The sequence below is a fragment of the Lepisma saccharinum genome, chromosome 24, assembly GCF_977018435.1.
Source record: "Lepisma saccharinum chromosome 24, izLepSacc3.1, whole genome shotgun sequence".
Lineage (NCBI taxonomy): Eukaryota > Metazoa > Arthropoda > Insecta > Zygentoma > Lepismatidae > Lepisma > Lepisma saccharinum.
In genome coordinates, this window is record NC_139252.1 from 14,342,518 (window position 1) to 14,363,217 (window position 20,700).

Consider the following 20,700-nt stretch of genomic DNA (forward strand, 5'->3'; position numbering starts at 1 on the left):
CACTGGATCTCGTCGGAGGTGTAGTTCATTAAAATCACTTGACACGTGAACTTTTCTCCCCAGACAGCAAGCAGTACTATCTCAATGCGTTCCTCTCGCACCTGGAAAATGAGACATCAGTTAAAATCATGCAGTCATAACGGTTTCCTTATTAAAGACAGGTCACAAAAATACCGTCACCATTGTATCTCTCGTAAAATTGTAGCCTGATTTGATATATCACATCACCCCCTTCTCATTTAAATTTATTTTGAGTTGAATTCAACATGGTGGCCACCAATATGACGGTTTGGAAGACACCAATATGGTTCCCCTAGGCCTAACCTGTTTCTATTATGACCATTTGTACCCAGCCTAACTCATTTACATTTTATAGGAGGTGGTAAGGGAGTTTTGAATCGGACTGTGTATTGCAGAACGACCCGCTTACAACCTTTTTCACGTGTTTCTTGTGCACATTCGAGATCTGAGTATATTCAGAATGAATATGTAGATGCTGACAGTTAAACTAAGAGGTAACCTTAATTTCCTCTGCTTGATTTTGCTCGAACGATGACGTAGTCTCTTCGTGAGGATGCTGGAAGTGAATGGGTGAGAGTAATTTCTTCTGTAAACTGGAAAATTTGACGCTCTAAGCTCTTAGGGAATTTTTAACGACCGTCATGCAAGTATTTGACTAACTACCAAGGGAAATTCTATAGACTTTGTGATTTCTCTAGACGAAATCAGCAAGAGCCATGGACATTGTGGATTTTCCAACGTGTTAGCTGCGGCATGTAATATTTGTTCAAATGATTATAAAATTTCTTAAAAGGAATATATTCAGTTCTTGTTAAACTTACCAAACCCACAGAAAAGAAATCCTCTTACGTCACTGTGATAGAATTCTGTTATTCTAGAGTCCAGCGCAGATAATTCTGCCGTGCAATGCGCGACAGAACTAAAGAAGCAGTGTTGCTAATGGAGCAGATAGAAAAATCGCTGCGGTGCGCCGATGCACAGCTGTTACGTACAACAATAAAATTAGAGAATTCAGGTCTATCTAACGTTGAGTTTTAAACGTCATGCATTATACCAGGACTAGGATTAATATGTACTAACAAGTGACTATGTATGTAGCTACATACATATGGACTAAAAATTCGCAAAATATGAACTAACACATAAGTAAAATTACCAAAAATGCTGCAAAGAAGACTTCTTCATACGATTCCTTATTTGAGTGATTTCAAACAAAATAAAAAAATATATATATTATTTTTCATTGCATTAATGCACTGGTGGCGTTCTAACTTTTCACTCCCAAAACCCGTATACACTGGTATGGAACTGCAACGGCAGATAATAACATGCCAACGTGTTAAACCGCTACAATTGCACCATAACACTCCTCCTGAAGCAGTATTATTATTTCCTCTCTGAGATCGGCGACAGTCGGTTGCCTTTGTTGTACATTTACAAAGGATGCCGGCTTCCACAACAATAACAAGTACATATACTGCCACTAGACGATAAGCTGCGCGGCTTTTTCTTTTGTTATGAACCAGGGCCGGCGCTAGTCATTTTGCCTCCCTGGGAGGTGGCGGCAGATGCCGCTCTATTTCGACCCCCCCCCCCGGTCATTACGCAGCAACGGAAAATTGAAAATCAATATATTCCTAACTAAAACATCAAAATATAAAATAAATAATGAGACTTCTTATGCTATTTCAATACTATTCAGCGCAAAAGAATATCTCGCTCGATCACAGTTTTCAATAGGCTTATTTTTTTCTTCTCTTCAAATTTTGCCGCTCTGGGCGATGGGACGGTTCGCCCTCCCCTTCCGCCGGCCCTGCTATGAACTTGGTCACCCATCAAAGCATGGCAATTTTAACACAGAAAACAATATGTATCGCATTAAGCAGCAAAAATGACAGCCTCCTCTATGCAATTTCTACAAGAACACGTGCCGGAGCCAGAGTTGAAATGATGTTGGAGCCACATAATTTATTTATTTTGAATAATTCCAAAATTATGAAATATGAACAATTTGTTGCTGCTGTTCGCTGTTCTCTTGCCAAAATGCTTTATTGGGATGCTAACACCATGACTGGCTTCCTCCTTCATGAACTCGTGCACGTTGCTTAGAATTTCCCGAGCTTGGCTATGCAAGGTTTTTGATTTCAACTTCGACAGAACTGGAGGCATTATGGAATTTAACGTTCATTAGCAAACACACACTTTTACATACACACACGCAATACACGCACACAACGTCAAACCGGTCAAATACTTAGTATAAAATAAAAATATGGTGCTTCCAATCCAACAAAACTCACCGCTACTTTACCTGCCTTTTACCCTTCCGTGACAGAAATAGTGCTTCATTATTACAGTTGGCAACACTAGTTACTAGCTATCCAATGAACATGCACTGCATAAAAGAAGCAAGCACTACGCCGTGCTATATTGCCACATTAGCGTCCCTACCGAACGGTGGGAACCGCGAGCTGAAGCGCTATTCAATTGTTTTCAATTATGTTTGCGCGAGTGTGTCCAGGAATGGAATGACAATGTGGCAACAATAGCGAAGGTTTTCGAGCAGGGTAGAACACATGATGCTAAGAGAGAGGGAGACGAAACGAAAATTCGTTTCTACGCAACGGCAAATTTACGTGTGTGGCACAACGCATTCAATGATAAAAATCTGAACACAAAATAAGACCAGCGATAATATTTGTTTAGCGTTTATGTTATGAACAAAAGGTGAACTGATAAAATCGCTGACAGGACAGAGACAAGCCCATTCCTTGCGAAGGATTCAAATCCTAAACTCGTACAGTGGGATCTAAAGGTATTACCAAGCAAATCGACCATCACCACGTTTACACCCTTTGTTTCATGCAATGAGAGCTTCAAGAACTGACACAAAACACCAAACAATCTGCTTACAACCTCTGAATCAGTAAACATAAAAATACAGTCCTTAAAAATACGTATGATGAGCATAAAAACCAACGAGAATAGTCATGGAGATAATTTGCTGAGCAATACTTATGGATCCCACTGAACCATCGAATCGCCTTGTAATCAACGGGACCGGGTTCGATACCTGGTGGAGGCACATACTGGTTCGGATCCAACTTTTAAAACTGTAGAGCCCGTCTCAATTAGCATTACTGTGCATAAAGTGGACTTAAAACACCAACTCAATCAATCAATCGTACCATCTTAGTAAGATACGCTAGTTAGATCTTCATGAGGAATTTTGGTGTGGAAATATGAAATGTGGAATGAGTAGTGAATGGAAATTTTAGGGTAATAGAGGAAAAATGCTCCCCAGCATATTAGCATTTTTCATTCTAGTTCCAAATTCCCCCAGAGGAGAATACAGTTTTTGAAGGTGACAATACACAATGCTCCTTAAACTAAAGTGAAAAAGGTTGTAGTATCACTTGCAATCAACATGACAATTGCTGTTGCATGTTGTCCAGTACAGTGCTATATATTTGGAATATGAATAGGGAAGAACAATATATATCGATTCGGTTCGACCTTACCCAATTGCGAACTTAGATTAATTGCAAGTCCTTCATTGTTCAAATATTTATAAAATTCGTAAACCCTCTATAACTTCTGTACTAGTACACCCGGTCCCGCCCCTCCCCCCACACACATGGACACGCAATCAATGTGAACATATATGTGAATGCGTTATTGCATGCACACTTTCCAAATATCACTGAAGTCTTGCTTGCCCATCCAAGATTCCCTCTGGAATCTATTGCCTTGCGATTAAACCACGTATTTTTTTAAAATATTTCATTATATACTATCTCCTGCACCCTATACCGATAAAGGGGGCTTAGTCAAGGCATCCAGGGCCGGTCCTACTGACACCAAGCCACTAGTGGATTTCGGCAGGAAGTAGAAAAAAAAGTGCTCCCCTGTGCTTAGCACCATCCCATTATGGTGTGTGGGGGTAACGCCCCACACTTTCTTGATCCGGTCATGAGTGGGGGTGATGTGATCAGCATCACGCCCCTGACCGCCTTTACCCCCCAGGGTTTCAACCAGGTACCCATGTCATTCGACGCTGGGTGGACGTCGGGGCCGCTTCCAACGTTAGAAAAGTTCCCGGATTTGAACCGGCCGGGGATCGAACCCGGGACCTTGAGCATGGCAGTCAGACGCGTTACCGACTGAGCCACCGCGGCCACCGCAAGAGCAGCTAGAGACAATTTACCAACTTACTTGGAGGTACAGAGTGTTTCTGAAGTAGTGTAACCACAACTTTCATAGATAATAACTTGAAACGTGAAGCTCGTATTTATATAGTGTTTTTTTTTTATCTTGGCGTCTCGTCATTTCTGATGGTTTTTTATGCCTTATGTTACCAACTAATTCTATGCAAGAAGCTCCAGAACTAGCAAACCGACTCGGAGAGAACTTTCTTCCATAATAGTAATTTTGGGGAAGAATAGAGATTATTTTGTACATTTAGAGTCTTGATATACATTTTAGGGAAATTTTGACATCCTCGAGAAAGACTATTTGACGGAATGGTAAGCATAAGTCTCTGCGAAGCCAGAGGCTCTTGGTTAGAATCCAGGTCAACGCATCGCTGTAACCTATTCGAGCAGTTTATTAAGTTATGCCAGTCATGAGAATCAACAATTTGGGCCAAGTACAATACTTCACAATGTATCTTAAGGAGCACAATACAAATGCCATAGCATAGCATCTATAGAAATGCCAAAATGAAAGGGAATCAGACGTGGGAACGGAAATTACGTTTTTTAACATTGTAATCAGACGTATTATTTGCATCGGTGCTGACACCCAGAGGGGCAGTGGTGGAGTCGCCAGAGTTCTCCCTGCCTCACAAAATTATAATAAATATTCAGTGAAATGTATGTGTCTATCTAAACAAAACCTAACGAAGCACAATGGATCTTTTGTTGCGTCATAGCTCGCTTCTATCTCTGATATATTGGAAGTGATGTGATCAGCACCACGTCCTCTTATACAGGAACAATAGTAGTGTAATTGGGGCGTTTCAAAATAACACTTGGTACGAGTGCATTTGTAGCCTCTTTTTTTATCAATTGAATATCAGTTTTTGACATATTTTGACAATTTTTTGTCGATGTTTTAGCGTTTAGCGATGTTTTAGTGAAATTTCCCTTTTTTTCCCACTCACACTTGGTACGAGTGCATTTGTAGCCTTTTTTTTTATCAATTGAATATCAGTTTTAGACATATTTTGACAATTTTTTGTCGATGTTTTAGCGTTTAGCGATGTTTTAATAAAATTTCCCTTTTTTCCCACTTGCACTTGGTAGGTATATCACGATCTTACGTGATATAACTTAACCTATCCTTTTTTTTTTATTACGTGCTAAACTACACGAGAGCCTCTACATGCTTTGACCTACTTTAGAGTAGACCCAAATAGACAGTTCACCAACCGAAAGTGAGGATCACCAAAACCTCAAAAACTCACTTTCTCTCCACGTTCCGCGCCTCATTTATTGCGCTGACGATGTTTCGCAGCTAAGAAAACAGCACCAAAACATCAAAAACTAACTTTACTCATTTGAGGATCACCAAAACCTCAAAAAAAAACCTCACTTTCTCTCCACGTTCCGTGCCTGACGAAGGTGGTATGGTACGTTCTGGAACCATCCTTTTGATCTATTTTTTTTATTTTACGACGTTTTACGGGCTAAACTAACCTACAATGAGAGAAAAGTGGACAGAAAAAGCTCTGGCATTACTTTTTTAAGCTATTTTTTACCTCCTGCAAATTTTGCTCTTATGCTAACTCGTCCTTTGACCTACACTTTTGAAATGACTTACGACATTTTCCTATAAGTCTGTCTCCTCTTACTCTAAGGTCCCTCAGTGTAATCTACTACGACCTTGCTCTCAGCGTAATCTGCTACTATGTTTTTTTGTTTTTTTTTTAAAAAAAAAACTCATGTGTGATCTTCTGCGGTGTGTGTGTGTGTGTGTGATAATCAAAATTATTTTTGTTAAGGCCCTCAAAAAAGAAAAAAAATATCCCGCCAGAGAGGGGTGCGTGGTGCACAACACCTGTTCTAATGGTCATGGCTATCAAAGCCATGCCTCTGTAGAGTTTCATGAGTTATTATTATTTTATTTATTTGCGCACCGAACTAACTTACATTGTATTTTATATAACCTTGTTGATTTTTTTAGTATGTGGCAATTATTATTATTTTTTTTTTACGAATTATTTTGTAAAACTGCTCCGTCACCCTCTCGTTCTTCACGTCGTACGCGAAAGACTTCTCTGCAATCAGGATGACGCTGCATAGAGTATCGGCAGGCAAGGCTTCGTGGAACTCGCAGACGACCTTGATGTTGGTGCGATCGTTGACCACGACCTGCTTCCTCTTCGTCGTGTTGATGACGAACATGGGTCTTTGTGCTTTGAATTCGCTGGGCGTGTAGTACACGTCGACGTTTCGCTCGGTCACGCGCTTGTAAGCCGTGTAAGCTTCGTAAAGTTTTAGGTAATCGTCTTTGGTCATGTCGAGGTTGTAATTCTCGCGCGGGAACACTTCGTTCCTACCATTCTTGAGATAAACGTTCTTGATCTTGCAGTCGTCGAACTTGCTGGAATCTTTTTCCTGATTCTTGTCCCTCCCGGTCTGAAAGAGCACTACGACGAAATCTGGCATGTCGAACTGTATGTTGTTGAACTGAGTCGTGACGTCGAATTCCATGTGACTTCCCGACGCCAACTTCTGCACGCACTGGTAACCGTGAAAGTGAATCGCCACCTGCGGACTTTTCAAGATCTCCGCTTTGTACTTGAGGGTGTAGTTCGTTTCGTATTCCACCACCGGCATTCTCAACTCCATGCTCCGGATGACGCACTTGGCTGCTTCGGGTAATGTGTTGGCTATCGGCGTGCCGTCCGCGTTCAAGTTGCTGTATCGCATTAGTGCGTCGTTGTCGTTGGCCGCTCTTCGAAAGCTGATCCTCAGTCCTCCCTTCCACATGATCTCCTTGTAGTCCGAGAAGAATCCCGGAAGCAGACGCATGGGAAAGAGCACCGTGTGACTTCTCGTCGATATTTTGGTTCCCGCTTCGAATCCTCCTGCCTGGTAGTATGCTGCGTCCGTTTTGGATAATTTCAATGTTCCCACTGCCGTCGACGTGATGCCTGGATAATCGATTCTGTCGATGACGGTGTTGTGTTTCCTCACCTCCACCTGCGAGAACAGGTGAGGTACGAAGTTGTCTACGAGTATCAAATTTGCTGCTGCTGGGGGAAACGCGTCTCCGCTTTCTTTCTTCACCACGTCGAATTGAAGGTAAAGGTCCGCTCCGTGAGGATTTCCGAATATAGGTTCTATTCATATTTTACTCACGTATAGGTGTACATGATGAATCCGAAAATAGATTTGTCCTAAGTCTTACCGTTTCCAAGATAACCCCACTTCCGGTCGCCATTTTGGATTTCCGAACATAGGTTCTATTCATACTTTTTCTCACGTATAGGTCTACATGATGAATCCGAAAATAGATTTGTCCTAAGTCTTACCGTTTCCAAGATAACCCCACTTCCGGTCGCCATTTTCGATTTCCGAACATAGGTTCTATTCATACTTTTTCTCACGTATAGGTGTACGTGATGAATCCCCAAACAGATTTTTCCTAAGTCTTACCGTTTCCAAGATAACCCCACTTCCGGTCGCCATTTTCGATTTCCGAACATAGGTTCTATTCATACTTTTTCTCACGTATAGGTGTACATGATGAATCACCAAACAGATTTTTCCTAAGTCTTACCGTTTCCAAGATAACCCCACTTCCGGTCGCCATTTTCGATTTCCGAACATAGGTTCTATTCATACTTTTTCTCACGTATAGGTGTACGTGATGAATCCCCAAACAGATTTTTCCTAAGTCTTACCGTTTCCAAGATAACCCCACTTCCGGTCGCCATTTTCGATTTCCGAACATAGGTTCTATTCATACTTTTTCTCACGTATAGGTGTACGTGATGAATCACCAAACAGATTTTTCCTAAGTCTTACCGTTTCCAAGATAACCCCACTTCCGGTCGCCATTTTCGATTTCCGAACATAGGTTCTATTCATACTTTTTCTCACGTATAGGTGTACATGATGAATCCCCAAACAGATTTGTCCTAAGTCTTACCGTTTCCAAGATAACCCCACTTCCGGTCGCCATTTTCGATTTCCGAGCATAGGTTCTATTCATACTTTTTCTCACGTATAGGTGTACATGATGAATCAGCAAACAGATTTTTCCCAAGTCATGAATTGGAGGGTTCTATGACCCTGTTTGTCAAAAATTCGAGATATTTGCAATTTAAGATTTTTTTAACACTGTGGACTTGAAAAATTTTCGATTGATGAAAAATTGGTTCCATGACGACCTATATTTATTTTGGTATGGGAGGACAGAGGACACCGAGACTCGACCGACGCACTAAACCAGACCTTTCTACGACTATTCGTTCAAAAGTTACGAGTGATCAAAGTTTTTTTCTAACTTCTTACCCCTTGACCCCAGGACCACCAAAACTTGGTATACGTATTCTACACCTCCAAAATCGACAGGGGGTATCTAACGATACCGGATGGGGGTGTTTTTTGATATATTTTTTCGATAACTCTTACCATTTTCGAGATATTTGCGATTTAAGATTTTTTTAACGCTGCGGACTTGGAAAATTTTCGATTGATGACCATGACGACCTATGTTTATTTTGGTATGGGAGGACAGAGGACACCGAGACTTGACCGACACACTAAACCCGACCTCTCTACGCGTACTCTACGTCACCAAAAATAAATCGACAAGGGGAGATTTTTGGATAACTCTCACTGTTTCCAAGGTACTTAGGTTTTTGATAGACGACAACGACGGAGTCATTAATGAGTAAACATCTGAACTAGGTGAACAAGTCAACTTTTTTTCAGTACGTCAACACTTTTTTCTCTTATTTCTCTTATTTCTTAGTGAATGGGCTAGGTGACTTGCAACGACGAAGGCCTTCTAGCAATACGAACTTAGCTTAAGCCGGCGTAATTCGCTAAAATATCTTGAAATTGGTATGAGTCAAACGCTGAAACAGACAACATTATTACACAACTCATTGCACTGACTGAGGCGCGAACTTTTTTTCTAACCTGACATGATATATAAATAAAATACTATTACTAACAAGGAGATAAACGGATTAACTTTTGCAGGCAACCAAATCTTATGGAATATTGATAAAAGATATTAACAAATGAAAATTATATTAAAGAGGAAATAAAATAAGAAGTAGGCTTAATTCAGGAAATGCATGTTACTTCTCTCTAAGAAATTAAAAGTTAAAATATACAAAACAGTAATTCTGCCTGTAGTATTATATGGATGTGAAAGGTGAAAAGTGGAAGCGGCGTCAAACGCTACAACACGTCACCCAAAGAATTCGTTTGGGTGGACGACGTGAGAAAACTCATCGACAGATTGTTAGTGATAGCCGGTGAAGAGAATGCAGGCAATCGAAATTTTTACAACGAGAAGGTTGGCATCGTGGACATGATCAGCACCATACTTTCCAACTTCATCGTGAACGACGACAAGGGCATAGGTTACCTGATCAAAATTATCAACACGCTGCCTCCGAGATTCTGGAAGGTGGCCGAAGGAAAGGGAAAAATATTTGGACCTAAAAGGGATGAGAAAATAGGTTAGTGGAGAAGGTTACATAATTTAGAATTACATAATTTATATTTATGTCCAGATATTATTAGAACAATTAAATAAAGAAGACTTAAGTGGACAGACTATGTGGTACAAAACCCGAATGGGAGAAGAAAGAGGAATTTACAAGATTCTTGTTGGGAGACCTGATGGTAAGAGGAGACCTAGACGAAGATGGAAGGACAATATTGAGATGGATTTAAAGGAAATTGCTAGGGATGGTTAAGAATATATAGATGGAAAGATGGAAGGCTTGTGTTGCTTCAGCTACGAACCTTTGGGTTTAAGAAGACTAGAGAGTTAGTTAGTTAGTTAGTTATGAAATCACATGGCATTATAAAAAAAATACAATCTCTGGTATAAAATGAATTAAAAAAAAATAAAACTTATTTCTACTTAAATAAGAATTGGGAGTACGTACATAATTGTATAGAATCAACAGTTAAAATAATGTATAAACCAAGAAAAAGTAAGCAAACGGTTCACATAACCTAATAGAAATAGACTTAGGTGGTTAAGGAACAGCATGTTTAGAAGTAACAAAAAAAAAGAAGAGATTACTTGAAAAGTAAAATCGACGCAATTGAAATAAAAGTATCAGAAGTGCAAATAAATTTAGAAAGGCGTAGCAACCTAAAGTAAACTTGATGAAAAATGGCTGACTATTTTAAATAGATGGAAGAATTGTTTTTAATGACTTTTTAAATGTTCATGTAGGAGATAAATCAGAAATAAATGAAGCCGAACCTATAGTCCCAGAAACTAATTTGATTGAAGTTAAAGATGCTAAAAAGATAAATTATTCGAATTTGGAATACCTAATAATCTTGTTAATATGTCTGACAAATATACAATTTATGAAAAGTTATAAAACAAAGATGCATCATATTTATTGCTTTTTAATTTTGCCTTAGAATCTGTAAAGATTGTAATAGAATATATATAAATTTTTGCTCAGGATAAGTACAAATTGAACTGTAACCACAAATTTTCAGAATCAAGAGGGCTAGAGAATTGAATTAATTAATTAATTAATATTTAATGTAATAAAAGTAGTAATATAGTATTCTTATTGAGAAGAGAATTTCTACAAAACTTATTTTCCTCGTACGTTTACTAATAGCAGTCACATTTGACATATTTGACTAATCGCGAATCAACGTACGGAAGCCGTTGGAAGGAGTTTGAAGACTGAAATGGCTATGGAAGGACACTTATTATAATGCTAATATTTTAGTATAATGTTTTGGGAATTGCTTCTCGATAATGTTTGGTATTTAATTTAATCTGTTGTTAGATAAGATACATAATTATTAGAATTTAAGAATGGAAAATATGAACAGCGAATGAATGATACGTTTAACTAATCGTGAAGATGAGTATCACAGTACGTTTTATCGTTTCTTATATAAAAGTTGAAACGTTTAAGAACGTTTACCGAAACGTTTCAATATACACAACATAATAATTAAACATCCACTCACTACCAGCGTAAATACGCACAGATGCACATGAAAAGTCGGCTCATCACCACTCGGGGTTGAACGCATCTAGCAGAGAACTTTGAAGTTATGGCCAGCACAGAAAATTGTATTTTCGACGGCGAAGCGCCGAGACTGGACTGGAAGGATTGTAGCTCGCTATGTTTCTATAACAAGAAAATAATGCATATTTCTCGTAACCCTTATGTAATTAACTCGGGACGTAAAACTCTGTATTTGTGTTAAACAAGTAAGTTTCGTTACAAACTTGAGTGCGTCTTAAAAACTAAAACCTTCAAATATTTTAAGAGATATCATTAACCAATGACGCTTACATTACCGTTTTGTAGGAAGTAATAGCGGGACTGATTGCACTACCATCTAGAATTTCATTCGTCTCAAGAGCCTTTGGAAAAAATCAATTATCACACTATTTCTTGTGGAGGTTGTAATCAGAGTTCGAGTTCGTCAATCATGTTTCGGTAAACCGTTTTCCAAATTTAGTATACATTGATGATTTTCGACACATGGCTCTGTATCAAGAATTATGTAATATACATCTCAGAATCCGTGAATTAATATTTAACCATCATCCTGCTCTCGGTTTTCACATTCCTTAGACCTCTTTGAAAAATTATGAATATGTGTTCAAATTGATTGAGCAAAATTTTAAAATTTTAGCCAGATAATAACACTATCATGAAAATATATTAATAATTATAGGGAATATTGAGCTCATTTTTCCCAAATTTTAAGAATATCAATTTTAATCTAGGTATGGTGAGCCCTCTCAAGAGAATAGCCGGGGTAAACTTTTGGAAATTTGTAATCTTGAAAGAACCGAACGTTTAATAATGTGAATTTTGTTCATACTGTCATATATATGTAAAGACATAACGTAGTCTCTAATTGTCTATATTAGAAAAGATCCATTATTTTGTATTGGTTATGAGGTTATTCAAGTTTATTAAAGTTGAATAATTGCATAATAGAAGTTGCAGCAGAAATGAAATGCATGTTGTTCTTTCTCCCTTTATTGCTATATAGTGAGCTGCTGAAATATGTTTATATTTGCTTTATCAAAACGAGTTCCATAATTAGTCTGCGATCGATCCATTTTAAATTACTTCAACTCTGGAATTACTTTAATTCTGGGGTGAAGCTTCTTGTAATGGGTTAAAGTACCTTTGAGCTTCGTTCGAAGTTTTCGTTTTAAATCTAGATTATGCTCATACTATAAGGTAATCAATTTGAACGTTTAGCTTTAAGTGGAATTAGAATTCCGGTGGGATGATTCTTTCACAAGAAAATCGAACCCATGGCACCTAGATTAGGAAGAGGGCCATTTTGTGCAAAGTCATCTCTTGACTTTACTAGTGTAATATATACTCTCATAGTCTCTTGCTTTTACCATATGCAACTTCTTACTTCTACACATCTGTCATTCATATTTCAATGTGAGTTCGTATTGAGATCCGTTACTAGTATATTTCAGGGACCTGTAACGTAACGCAATTCATTGGTATTTGTCACCGTTCCGCGTTATTTCCGTACCGGGTACCGCGTACCGGCCCAAGTGCCGTGGACCGTTCCAAGGAAAATACCAGAACCTCTTGGTAAGGCGAACAGTAACGCTTCTGCTATACCGTTCCGTTCGTACCCGATAGGGCTTCGGGGACGACATCTTCGGGTACACAGAGTGGAACGTTATTATACCCGTACCAGAAAGTGTGGAACATATTCCTTCTCTGAATGCCAGTTCCGTTACGGTACGTACCTCTCCTTAGAATCATACCGGTACAAAATCATGATGGGTATACCTGAAACTTTGGGATCGGGTACAATTGTAACAAAACTTATTTTCAACTAATCAAATGGGTATTGAATAGATCAGAAAATATATGAGTCACGTAACTCTTCATTTTAAAACTTTCATTGTCGAATTCTTGAACAATCGGCTATTATTGGAGGTTGTAGGCAATATATATATAAAAATATGGAATCCTGAGATTTGTTATTAATAATGTTACTTTTATATAACCAATAGCCTACACGTAATTATAGGGTGCAAGGTGATGCCAACATATTGAAAAAGAATTCTTTTCAAGCAAGATATTGAAAGTTCGACATGATGATAGTTTATAGTAATTAGAATGTTACCAGTTAATACATCTGGAAAAAAGGGGAAGTTAATCTACGCCATATTGAGAAATGATACCTACTAAGTAACAGATCGTAAATTCCGTTTGACTTATACTAATTAGGGCATTGCCAATCAACGTGATTTTGGTAAAACTGGAAATTAGACGCCATATTGAAAAATGTTACTTCTTAAGATAAAGAAGTAAAATTCGGTTTGGTGGTAGCTTTTGCTAATAGTGCATGTTAAATCAACATGATTGTGGAAAACCTGAAGTTAATGACCGCCATATTGAAAAATGTTACTTCATAAGATAGAACTGTGAAATTCGGTTTGATGATAACTTATGCTAATTAGAGCATGGCAAATCAACATGATTGTGGAAAACCGGAAGTTGTTAGACGCCATATTAAAAAAAATGTTACTTCACAAGATAAAGAAGTGAAATTCGATTTCGATGTAGCTTATGCTAATTAGAGCATGGTAAATCAACATGATTGTGGAAATCCGGAAGCTGATGGACGCCATATTGGAAAATACTACTTTTTAAGATAGAGAAGTGAAATTCGGTATCATGGTAGCTTATGTCAATTAGAGCAAGGCAAATCAACATGACTGTGGAAAACTGGAAGTTGATGGACGCCATATTGAAAAAGGTTACTTCTTAAGATAGTGAAATTCGGTTTGATTGTAGCTTATCCTAATTAGAGCATGGCAAATGAACATGATTGTGGAAAACTGGAAGTTAATGAGCGCGATAGTGCAAAATGTTTCTTTTTAAGATAGAGAAATGACATTCGGTTTGATGGTAGCTTGTGCTAATTTAAGCATGACAAATTTCTCATATGGGTAACTGTAAATATAATTCAATTACTGCTGCAAAGTCTACATTATGAACGGATAGGTTAAATGGAACTCGACCTACAGTTTAAAATGGGATCCAAAAGCACAATAGCCTTCATAAGGTATCGAATCGGAGACCCCATGATTACAAGCCGATCACGCTACCACTATGCCTATATGAAAACAAGTACTGCATAAGAATATTACGATTCTGCGAAATGGAAATGATTTTCTTAATGTGAAATTTACTGAAGGGAATCGTCCGTGTTCTTACTTCTCTTCACTGTCCGTGTACGTATCTCTTTACCTTATATTCACTTCGTTTCCTAACGTATTTTTTTCCTTTGGTTGAATCATAATTATCGTACCGATTGTTTATGCAAAGGCCCTTTATAATTTCTATGCCGCGTTGAAATTTTCCTCAAGACTGTCTACTCCATATATACCCATTGCACGGATTGGAGTTAGGGCGAATGAATGCTCACATTCGGAATACTGAATCACGCAATTGCTCTTGTTAAGATTAAACTAGATTATATTACTTCGTCCCGGAGTCCCTGGAAACTCTTGAAAGGAAAGAGCACTTATAAGACATTGGAAATCATCTAATTTCGAATTATTTTCTCTTCTCAATACGTATTCGAGATGCGCGTTTTTCATTAAGCGAGCGGTCTTTCTTGTTTCCTTCTCCACTCCTTCTCTCTTCTTTTCCGAAGGGAAATTTCCAACACGAGATTTGCTGAAGCCACGGCACATGTCGACAGAACCTTGGTGCATAATCCCATTTAGTTTCCGCACCCGGTTCTGTTCGGGCCAAGTAATTCGATTTTGAAATATTTCACTGACTTGTGCCCCCCCCCCCCTCCACCTCTTCCCTACTCTTGGTTCCAATCCATAGTGTCAAAGCGCATACATTTTAGTATTACATTCAGGACATTAAAACGAGCTACCGGCAGACGAGCAGCGCGGAAATTTGGTAACGAGTTGATAAAGTGAGGAAGAGAGAGAGAGGTAGAGAGAGAAGGAGAGAGAGAGAGAGAGAGAACACACATGCGAGGAAGAAACGTGCGAGCAGGAACCTTTGATAGATGTTTAATCTCCTAGCTTCAATGGAGAGGTGAAAAATAATGCTTTAGGAAAATCATCGTTTCATTCAGCCTTCACTTCGTATCCTTCGGTTTCTACGATTTATTTTCTCACTTTTATGATTGAAGGGATTTTATTATTTATTATTTTCACCCGAATAGTCCGTGTTATTATCCTTGTTCATCTAAGGGCAGAAATTGTAAAAAGCTAGCAATTATTTAATAAATTAATTAACTTATGTACATAATTATGATACATTATATTAGTACAATATCAGTAAGTATCAGAAAGTAGCAATCATATAAATGAGCCGGTCAGAATGACAGTAGTGAAAGTCAGCGAGGGATTGTGCGGAGATAATGAAGCCTTTGTGCAAACAGTGGTAAAAAATCAATGCCGCAGATGTAGTAGTGTAAATGCTCAAAAATGCTTAAAAATAGTACCAGATTGTATATGATGCCAGTGGATGATGTCACGAGAATAATAACGTCATTGATACTTCTACTACTACTACTACTGCTGCTGCTGCTGCTGCTGCTGCTGCTGCTGCTGCTGCTGCTGCTGCAACTACAACTACACTACTACTACTACTAATATTAATAAAAAAAAGGTAATGATGTATATTACTATCTTCATTATTGACACGTTTATCCTGGTATTCCTCCACCCAGAAAACAATCGTGGTTTCCGTATGCATGCATATTTCATGCTTTCTTTATTTTCAACATCACACCCTTTACATTTTAGTTTGCTCCCCTCAGCACCCCCAGATGATTAATCCTGGGGCCCCACTGCCACTAAACAACTGTGGATGCCTATTTTATTGATATACTAGGTGATTACCCGGCGTTCCCCGGGGTTTTGATGAATTCTAATTATAGCGTAAAATATAACTAATTTTATTTTCAGGTATTTAAAGGTATAAGTACAGTACCCAAATTACATAGTAATATATTTTACAAATTCACTATCATATAAATTTAACAACAATTTATGAACAACATTTTTAGTTACACCTCCAGGAGCAAGAATAAATAAATTGAACCCCATTTTCAGTGTCACTATCATCTTAGCGACCCCGAAAACTATGGATTCCACATTAATTTCGGTCGTTTTACATGTCGCCCCCAGCCCTAGGGTTGCCAGAGGTGTCTTGTCATCTTAGCGATCCCGAAAACTATGGATTCCAAACTGATATCGGTCGTTTTACATGTCACCCCTTCCCACCCTCATCCCTAACGATGCCAGAGGTGTTGGGAGTGTCACTATTTATCTTAGCGTCCCCGAAAACTATTGATTCCACACTAATATCGGTAATTTTACATGTCACCACATTCCCAACCCCTCCACATAGGTGCTAGGGGTGTCTTGAAGTTGAACGGTATTGGGAGTGTCATTAATCATCTCAGCGACCCCGAAAACTATTGATTCCACATTAATATCGGTCGTTTTCGATTATTTTTACATGTCACCCCCTTCCTACCACACCCCTATGGATGCTGGGAGTGTCGTGGAGATGAACGGCATTGAAAGTGTCACCATACATCTTAGCGACCCCGAAAACTATAGAGTTCACACAAATATCGGACGTTATGGATTATTTTTACATGTCACCCTCTTGCTACCCTCACCTCTAGGGATGCCAGTGGTGTCTTGGAGTTTGAACGGCATTCGAAGTGTTACTATTCATCTTAGCGACCCCAAAAACATTGGATTCCACATTAAAATCGGTCGTTTTTGATAATTTTTAAATGTTACCCCTTCCCACCCCCACCCCTATGGGTGCCAAGGGGGCATGGAGTTGAACGGCATTGGGATAGTCACTATTCATCTTAGCGACCCCGAAAACTATTGATTTCACACTATCATCGGTCGTTTTACATGTCACTCCCTTCCCACCCCCACCCCTAAGGACGTCAAGGGTGTCATACCCCCACAGAATTTATTTCCACATTTTAAGGCATATGTGTACCAAGTTTGATCTTCGTGAATGTCACCAATTAGCTTAGCGACTCCAAAGACTATGGTTTCGACACTAATGTTGGTCATTATTAACATTTTTATTTTCACTCCCTCTCACCCCCCCCCCCCCCCATCCCGATAGGTGATGAACTTGAAGTGGAACGGCATTACGAGTGTCACTATTCATCTTAGCAACCCCGAAATCTATGGATTCCACACTAATATCAGTCGTCTTTGATTATTTTTGCATGTCACCCCCTCCCACCCCCACCCCCAGGGGTGTCAGGCGTCTCTTACCCCCACAGTATTTCTTTCGAGATTGCAAGTGATACGTGTTCAAAGTTTGGTTGATCTCGCTCCAGGCGTTCGAGAGTTATGCTGGAACAAACATACGCACATACGAGGGGGTATCAGAAGTTCGTGCAATCACCTGGAAGGAAACAACTTTGGACAAGTAGGAAATCATGGTGGTATTACTCCTTCTCCACATAGTCGCCATGCTTAGTGACACATTAACCACATTAGTGGTTTTTCACCTTGCGTAAGCCGATTATATAGAACACTGCATGATTTTGTAGATTTTGGGCATGAATCTACTATTCCACCTCAGAAATGACATCATCCCTCGTGTCAAAGTGACGTCAGTAGATATATAGATACGTTGGTGCTGGCTGTAGGCGCCCTCATAAGCACGTGAGCGCTAAACGTGGAAGGTTCAATCTTGAGGATTGTATTATTCCGCGTCTACTAATCTAAAGACTGGTGCCGGGGGAGAGATAATGCGAGATTTGTTGCAGTTGAGGCGAGCTTTTTCCAAGACCACACCTAAGCACGGGAAGCGTGTAAACTACAAGTCATAATGCAGTCTGAGCAGAAACAGACACTCTGCAAGTTCGTTTCTTTCCGGGATGCGCCCTCGTTAGCTTTTGGTCTGTTACGGTTTTGCGTAATTGAATTACGGTAATAATTCGTTACCGTAGCGTGCATAGAATTAACTTCCTGAACTTATCAGCGACTCTAATTCTTCCTCCCGGGCGGCACGGTACACGAAATTAAATGTTGAAACTTGTAGTGCCGGAGTGCGTAACAATGATTTATAATAATAGATCCACAAATGAGAGCAACAGTTCTCAGCGTTCAGGAGGTTTCTGTACTCTTAGCGCAACAACAACCAACACCTACGTATAAAACACAAGTTCCTGAACAGTCTAAACAGAATTGGAATGAAAAGAATATTGAATAACAACATGAATTTAAGTGGCGTTCTCAGGAATTTTGTTAATGGGTATGTACGAATATACAGCAGTCTCCTTTTCATGCATCTGATGCACTCATTTTTAAGAAATATGTAAACAAATGCTTTACAACCATTAGTAGCAAACCCAAGCAAATTAATGATCAAGTATTCCATGTGTAAGCACACACCAAAGTGTGGTATTTCGAAGTCGGAAATTTTCGCAATCATTTATGTAATTTCAAAGACAGTTCAGTTCCTCAAGACAAATGTGCTAAGTTTCCACCTGATACTTGCTTGTACACTGGACTTGATCTCATGATTATCTAGTTAGCTTTTGACTACAATTCTTTATGTTGATTTTCTTCTAGCCTTTATTACTAAACTAGACATCAATTAAAATCTATAATTTATTACTATTTAACATATAATTAAATTTCATATTAGAAATATGTATTTTATAAAACTGTATCAATTCATCAAAATTGAATATTCATGACGGATTCTCTTTTATGTAGTGTGCCATTTTTCATCACGGGTTGTGCACACAATTTTAAAAGCGGCGCAAGAGATATAAAATGTTGATGTCACATGAGAAGTAGATAGAAATATTTGTGCCTCTGGTGACAATAGACTATACATATACCAAGCGAGGCATCAATAACAAAAATTATATTATTATTCCTAACAACCAAATCTTGTTTTCTTATGTGTTACAAAATTCAGTGATTCAAAAGCTCCAGAATGAGCATTTGGCATATATAATTTATCTGTTCTGTGGGTAATTCACTTTGCATTATTATGCAGTTTATTGAGTACAATATTTACAGTACACGGAGAATCATTAATACAATAGCATTTTTAACTGGACGACAGCTTAAAGATAATGCACATTTGCTTTAAATACTGGGTGTCCCAATGGAAAGTAGCCAGGCTCAAAGACATTTGTCTATGACGACTTTATTGCAACAGTAAAATGGAATAGTCCATTGTAACATGAACCGTTGTAGGTCCTCAAGGTCAACAGCACAAAAACAGACGTAACAAGTAGCGCCGGGCACAGGATCTATCTGTGACGTGTTTGGAGCCATTCAGTGGAACAGAGTTGGCTGAGGTGGAGGCATTGCAAGAAGGAATTGCCGTTGGGCATGCAATAGTGCCTCCAGTTCATCTTTAAATTTAATTTATCTCTGGAGCAATTTGAAATCCAGGGTCCACACACATTGGACGACCTGAAGGAAAACATACGCCGTGCCATCCTTGATACTGGAGTGCCATAATTGCATTTAGATGCAGCAGGACATGCTGAGGCTCTTCAAGATGTGTATTGATTCTGCAGGCCACCATTTTCAACATCTTCTGTAATCAGTAATTGCACATAACACATTTCTTTTCATGATCCTTGGCATGTAACTATTGATCGGAGCCGGGCTACATTCACTGGAACACCATGTATAATAGGACAGCACAACAATAATTGCTGCTAAAAATACTATTATGTTCTCTCTTAAATTAGTGGTAGTAAGTATACATTCATATTCGTTTAATCAAATTACCAACAGGTATTTCCTTTGTGACTTTCGATCTTTTAAGGGCGTCTTGCATACTATTAGGCATCTTGCTCACCGAAGCAACATATGTCACTTGGAAATGAACTGCGAAGGCTGATAACTGCAGTCGCTTCCCGCCTCCACGCAATCTTGTTCCCTCTCACGTTTCCATTGGTGGGGCCGTCTTGCATCGCTACTTGCGCAGATACTTATTTTGTTCGCTTTCTCCAGATATTACCGGGACAACAGAGTATGTAAGTTTTTGAACTTTGAAAATGAAATGGACTAATTTTGGAGCCCACGTTGAGTTCTAAGCGAAATTCATTAACTCAGACTCAACCACAACAATTAAAGATACATTTCACAATGTAATCGTGAATAATTTATCTCTAGATTTATGCCAGAGCATAGGCGTAGCTAGAACTTTATATTTGGGTGTGCACAAAGAAAAAAAATGAGGTCTTGTACCTTTTTAATAGCATATTTTGCAACACAATCACTTGGCTCTTTAACTGCACTGATGTTTGTAAAGGAATATAAATTCACTAAATGACAGTGTTGAAAATTTCTGAATATATGTAGCTAGTAGAAAAAAATCAAATTGCATAGAAATTACACACACACACACACAAAATGTTCATAAATGTTAGAAACAAATAC